We start from the raw sequence: 5836 nt of genomic DNA, 5'->3' as shown, positions 1-5836 counted from the left end.
GAGGGGGGAGGGGAAAGGGAAAGGGAGGAGGGAGGGGGAGTTGGAAAAAAAATAATAAAAAAATGAAAGTAGTAATAATAAAAAGGATGAAGAGGGAAGGGAAGTGGAGGAAGGGTGGGGAAGGTGGATCAAAAGTGGACAAACAGTGGAAAAAGTGCATAAAAAGGTGGATAAAGGGTGGAAAAAGGTGGATAAAGGGTGGAAAAAGGGGGAAAGTGGATAAAAAGGGGATAAAAGGTAGAAAAAAGTGGATAAAGGGTGGAAGAAAGTGGATAAAAAGTCGGAAAAGCAGATAAAAGGTGGATAAAGGGTGGGAAAAGCAGACAAAGGGTGGAAAAAGTGGATAAAAAGTGGATAAAGGGTGGAAAAAAGTGGCTAAAAGATGAACAAAGGGTGGAAAAAATGGATAAAAGGTGGGGAAAAGTGGATAAAGGGTGGGGAAAGTGGATAAAAAGTAGATAAAGGGTGGAAAAAAGTGGATAAAAGGTGGGGAAAAGGGGATAAAGGGTGGAAAAAAGTGGATGAAGGGTGGGAAAAGTGGCTAAAAGGTGAACAAAGGGTGGAAAAAGTGGATAAAAGGTGGATAAAGGGAGGGGAAAGTGGATAAAAAGTGGATAAAGGGTGGGAAAAGTGGATAAAAGGTGGGTAAAGTGTGGAAAAAAGTGGTTGAAAGGTGGGGAAAGTGGATAAAGGGTGGGGAAAGTGGGTAAAAAGTGGATAAAAGGTGGAAAAAAGTGGATGAAGGGTGGGGGAAAGGTGGGATGGGGGATAGAGGGGAGGGGGAAGGGAAAGGGAGGAGGGAGGGGGAGTTGGAAAAAAAATAATAAAAAAATGAAAGTAGTAATAATAAAAAGGATGAAGAGGGAAGGGAAGTGGAGGAAGGGGGGGGAAGGTGGATCAAAAGGGGAAGAGGAGGCATGATTGATGAAAGCAAATACTGTGGCATTCACTGTGAATGGAGTGCTGGGTGGCATCAAGGATGGAAAAAATAAGCATTTGTGTCTATGATGTGTTCATAGGGAATTGAGGAAGGGCAGAAGACTGGGTTTTATTGCATCTTCTCATTTCTGTTCAGTGGTCATGGTGGTCATTATCTGTTGCTGGAATGCCTGTGAAAAAAAGGGATAAAAGGTGGAAAAAGTGGATAAAAAGGGGGTAAAAGGTGGAAAAAAGTGGATAAAGGGTGGGAAAAGTGGATAAAAGGTGGACAAAAGGTGGAAAAAAAGGGATGAAAGGTGGGAAAAGTGGACAAAGCGTGGAAAAAGTGGATAAAAAAGGGGAAAAAAGGTGGAAAAAAGTGGATAAAAAGTGGGAAAAGCAGATAAAAGGTGGATAAAGGGTGGGAAAAGGGGATAAAAAGGGGATAAAAGGTGGGAAAAAGTGGACAAAGGGTGGAAAAAGTGGACAAAGGGTGGAAAAAAGTGGATAAAGGGTGGGAAAAGTGGCTAAAAGGGGAACAAAGGGTGGAAAAAGTGGATAAAAGGTGGGGAAAAGTGGATAAAAGGTGGACAAAGGGTGGAAAAAAGTGGATAAAAAGTGGGAAAAGCAGATAAAAGGTGGATAAAGGGTGGGAAAAGTGGATAAAGGATGGGAAAAGTGGATAAAAAGTGAACAAAGGGTGGAAAAAAGTGGTTGAAAGATGGGGAAAGTGGATAGAGGGTGGGGAAAGTGGATAAAAAGGGGATAAAAGGTAGAAAAAAGTGGATAAAGGGTGGAAGAAAGTGGATAAAAAGTCGGAAAAGCAGATAAAAGGTGGATAAAGGGTGGGAAAAGCAGACAAAGGGTGGAAAAAGTGGATAAAAAGTGGATAAAGGGTGGAAAAAAGTGGCTAAAAGATGAACAAAGGGTGGAAAAAATGGATAAAAGGTGGGGAAAAGTGGATAAAGGGTGGGGAAAGTGGATAAAAAGTAGATAAAGGGTGGAAAAAAGTGGATAAAAGGTGGGGAAAAGGGGATAAAGGGTGGAAAAAAGTGGATGAAGGGTGGGAAAAGTGGCTAAAAGGTGAACAAAGGGTGGAAAAAGTGGATAAAAGGTGGATAAAGGGAGGGGAAAGTGGATAAAAAGTGGATAAAGGGTGGGAAAAGTGGATAAAAGGTGGGTAAAGTGTGGAAAAAAGTGGTTGAAAGGTGGGGAAAGTGGATAAAGGGTGGGGAAAGTGGGTAAAAAGTGGATAAAAGGTGGAAAAAAGTGGATGAAGGGTGGGGGAAAGGTGGGATGGGGGATAGAGGGGAGGGGGAAGGGAAAGGGAGGAGGGAGGGGGAGTTGGAAAAAAAATAATAAAAAAATGAAAGTAGTAATAATAAAAAGGATGAAGAGGGAAGGGAAGTGGAGGAAGGGTGGGGAAGGTGGATCAAAAGGGGACAAAGGGTGGACAAAGTGGATAAAAAGGTGGATAAAAGGTGGAAAAAGTGGATAAAAAGGGGGTAAAAGGTGGAAAAAAGTGGATAAAGGGTGGGAAAAGTGGATAAAAGGTGGACAAAAGGTGGAAAAAAAGGGATGAAAGGTGGGAAAAGTGGACAAAGCGTGGAAAAAGTGGATAAAAAAGGGGAAAAAAGGTGGAAAAAAGTGGATAAAAAGTGGGAAAAGCAGATAAAAGGTGGATAAAGGGTGGGAAAAGGGGATAAAAAGGGGATAAAAGGTGGGAAAAAGTGGACAAAGGGTGGAAAAAGTGGACAAAGGGTGGAAAAAGTGGATAAAAGGTGGAAAAAGGTGATGAAGGGTGAGAAAAGTGGATAAAGAGTGGACAAAGGGTGGAAAAAAGTGGCTGACAGGTGGGGAAAGTGGATAAAGGGTGGGGAAAGCAGATAAAAGGTGGATAAAAGGCGGAAAAAAGTGGATAAAGGGTGGGGAAAGTGGATAAAAGGTGGGAAAAAGTGGATAAAGGGGAAAACTGGATAAAAAGTGGACAAAGGGTGGAAAAAAGTGGATAAAGAGTGGGGAAAAGTGGATAAAAAGTGGACAAAGGGTGGAAAAAAGTGGATAAAGAGTGGGGAAAGTGGCTAAAAGGTGAACAAGGGGTGGAAAAAAGTGGTTGAAAGGTGGAAAAAGTGGATAAAGGGTGGAAAAAGTGGAAAAATTGGATATAAGGTGGGAAAAGTGGATAAAAGTTGGGGAAAAGTGGATAGAAGGTGGGAAAAAGTGGATAAAGGGTGGAGGAAAGGTGGGAAGAAAAAAGTGTATAAAAGGTGGAGGAAGGGTAAAAAGTGGATAAAAGGTGGGGAAAGGGGGAAAAAGTGGATAAAAGGTGGGAAAAGTGGAGGAAAGGTGGATAAAAGTGGATAAAGGGTGGGAAAAGTGGATAAAAGTGGATAAAGGGTGAGAAAAGATGGATAAAGGATGGGAAAAGTGGATAAAAGGTGAAAATGGATAAAAGGTGGATGAAAGGTTGAAAAAAATGGGTAAAAGTTGGGAGAAAAGTGGATAAAAAGTCCAGGAAAGGTGGGAAGAAAAAAGTGGATAAAAGGTGGAGGAAGGGGAAAGGGTGGATAAAAGGTGGAAGAAAGGTGGAAAAAAGTAGGGAAAAAGTGGAAAAGAGTGAGTAAAAGGTGGAAAAAGGGATAAAAGGTGGAAGAAATATGGAAAAAAGTGGGTAGAAGATGGAGGAAAGATGGAAAAAGGGGGATAAAAGGTGGAAAAAGTGGGAAGCAAGTGGATAAAAGGTGGAAAAGTGGATAGAAGGTGGGGAGAAAAGGGGATAGAAGGTGGAAAATTTGGATAAAAGGTGGATAAATGGTGGGAAAAGTGGATAAAGGTGGAGGAAATGGGGAAAAAAGGTGGAAAAAATGAGGAAAGGTGGGAAAAGATTGGATAAAAGGTGGAAAAAGGGGGATAAAAGGTGGAAAAAAGTGGATGAAAAGCGGGAAAAGGAAAAAAAAGGATGGAGGGTGGAAAAAGTGGAGGAAATGTAGAAAAAATAGGAGGAAAGGTGGAAAAAGTGGATAAAAGGTGAAGGAAATGTGGGGGGAAAGTGGATAAAAGGTGGAAAAAGTGGATAAAAAGTGAAGGAAAGGTGGGAAAAAGTGGATAAAAGGTGGAAAAAGTGGTTAAATGTGGGAAGTAGTTGATAAAAGGTGGAAAAATGGGATAAAGGGTGGAAAAGGTGGAAAAAGGGATAAAAAGTGGAGGAAAGGTGGGAAAAAGTGGATAAAAGGAGGAAAAAGTGGATAAAAAGTGAAGGAAAGGTGGGAAAAAGGGGATAAAAGGTGGAAAAAGTGGTTAAATGTGGGACGTAGTTGATAAAAGGTGGAAAAATGGGATAAAGGGTGGAAAAGGTGGAAAAAGGGATAAAAAGTGGAGGAAATTTGGGAAAAAGTGGAGAAAAAGTGGGGAAAGGGAGGAAAAGTGGAAAAAGTGGATGGAAGGTGGGGAAAAGTGGAGGAAAGGTGGAAAAAGGGGATAAAACGTGGGAAACAAGTGGAGAAAAGATGGAAAAGTGGATAAATGGTGGAGGAAATGTGGAAAAAGGTGGAAAAAAGTGGAGGAAAGGTGGGAAAAGAGTGGATAAAAGGTGGAAAAAGGAATAAAAGGTTGAAAAAGTGGATGGAAGGTAGAAAAAGTGGAGGAAATGTAGAAAAAAGGAGGAAAGGTGGAAAAAAGGTGAAGGAAAGTTGGGAAAAACGTGGAAAACATGGATAGATGGTGGGGGAAAGGGGAAAAGTGGATGGAAGGTGAGAAAATAGTTGATAAAAGGTGGAAAAATGGGATAAAGGGTGGAAAAGGTGGAAAAAGGGATAAAAGGTGGAGGAAATGTGGGAAAAGTGGAGGGAAGGTGGGAAAAATGGGGATAAAAGGTGGGAAAAGTGGATAAAGGTGGAGGAAATGTGGAAAAAGGTGGAAAAAGTGGAGGAAAGGTGGGGAAAAGTGGATAAAAAGTGGAAAAAGTGGATAAAAAGCGAAAAAGGTGGAGGAAAGGTGGGGAAAAAAGTGTTTAAAGGTGGAAAAGGTGAAGGAAAGGTGGAAAAAATGTGGGATAAAAGGTGAAAAAAAGTGGGGAAAAGGTGGATAAAAGGGAAAAAGGGGATGAAAGGTGAAAAAAGTGAAGGAAAAGAGGATAAAAGGTGGGAAAAAAGAGGATAAAAGGTGGAGGAAAAGAGGATAAAAGGTGGAAAAGATGGAGGAAAGGTGGAAAAAGTGGACAAACCAAACAAAATCCTGGGGAAAAACCCCTCAAAACAAAGTGAAAAACAACCCAGGCAAAAAAAAAATTAAAAAATCCAGGCAAAACTCAAAAAACTGGATAAAAAACTATCAAACAAAAAAATCTGGACAAAAAAAATCCTGTGGAATCCCCCTCTCCCCCCCAAAAAAATTTAAAATTAAAATTTTCATTTTAAAAAAGAAAAAATAATTTAAAAATTAAAATAAAAAAATAAAGAAAAAATGAAAAAAAAACAGCCAAGAAAAAACTGGACAGAAAACAAAAAATTAAAAAAAAGACCAAAAAAAACCTTAAAAAATGGACAAAATGTAAAAAAAAATGGACAAAAAGACCAAAAAAAGTATCTGAATAAAATGAGGAAAAAAAGGATAAAAAAAAATACAAAAAAAGGATGAAATATTAAAAAAATGGAAAAAAAAAACAAAACCCAAAAAAGGATAAACTGTAAAAAAAAAAAAAAGGCACCAAAAAAACCCCCCAAAATGGACAAAGTGTAAGAAAAATTGGACAAACCAAACCAAAAAAATGTTCACTGGGAGCTACTAGAGTGTACTGGGGGGTACTGGGAGCACTGGGCTGGGGTACTGGGAGATACTGGAGCGTACTGGGGGGTACTGGGAGCACTGGGCCGGCGTACTGGGGGGTACTGGGAGCCACTGGAGGGTACTGGAGGGATTC

General features: G+C 40.2%; 1 protein-coding gene across 1 annotated transcript in view; it reads left to right on the top strand.

Moving 5' to 3' along the window:
• Positions 1-5836, top strand: part of LOC106896268 — a gene marked incomplete at both ends in the record, with an annotated part of 27995 nt that overhangs the window by 11307 nt on the left and 10852 nt on the right. The window lies entirely within an intron of this gene.

The sequence above is a fragment of the Calidris pugnax genome, unplaced genomic scaffold (genome assembly GCF_001431845.1).
Source record: "Calidris pugnax isolate Ruff unplaced genomic scaffold, ASM143184v1 scaffold310, whole genome shotgun sequence".
Taxonomy (NCBI): Eukaryota; Metazoa; Chordata; class Aves; order Charadriiformes; family Scolopacidae; genus Calidris; species Calidris pugnax.
Note: the sequence above shows the minus strand (reverse complement) of the source record. Positions and strands in the feature narration are given on the sequence as shown.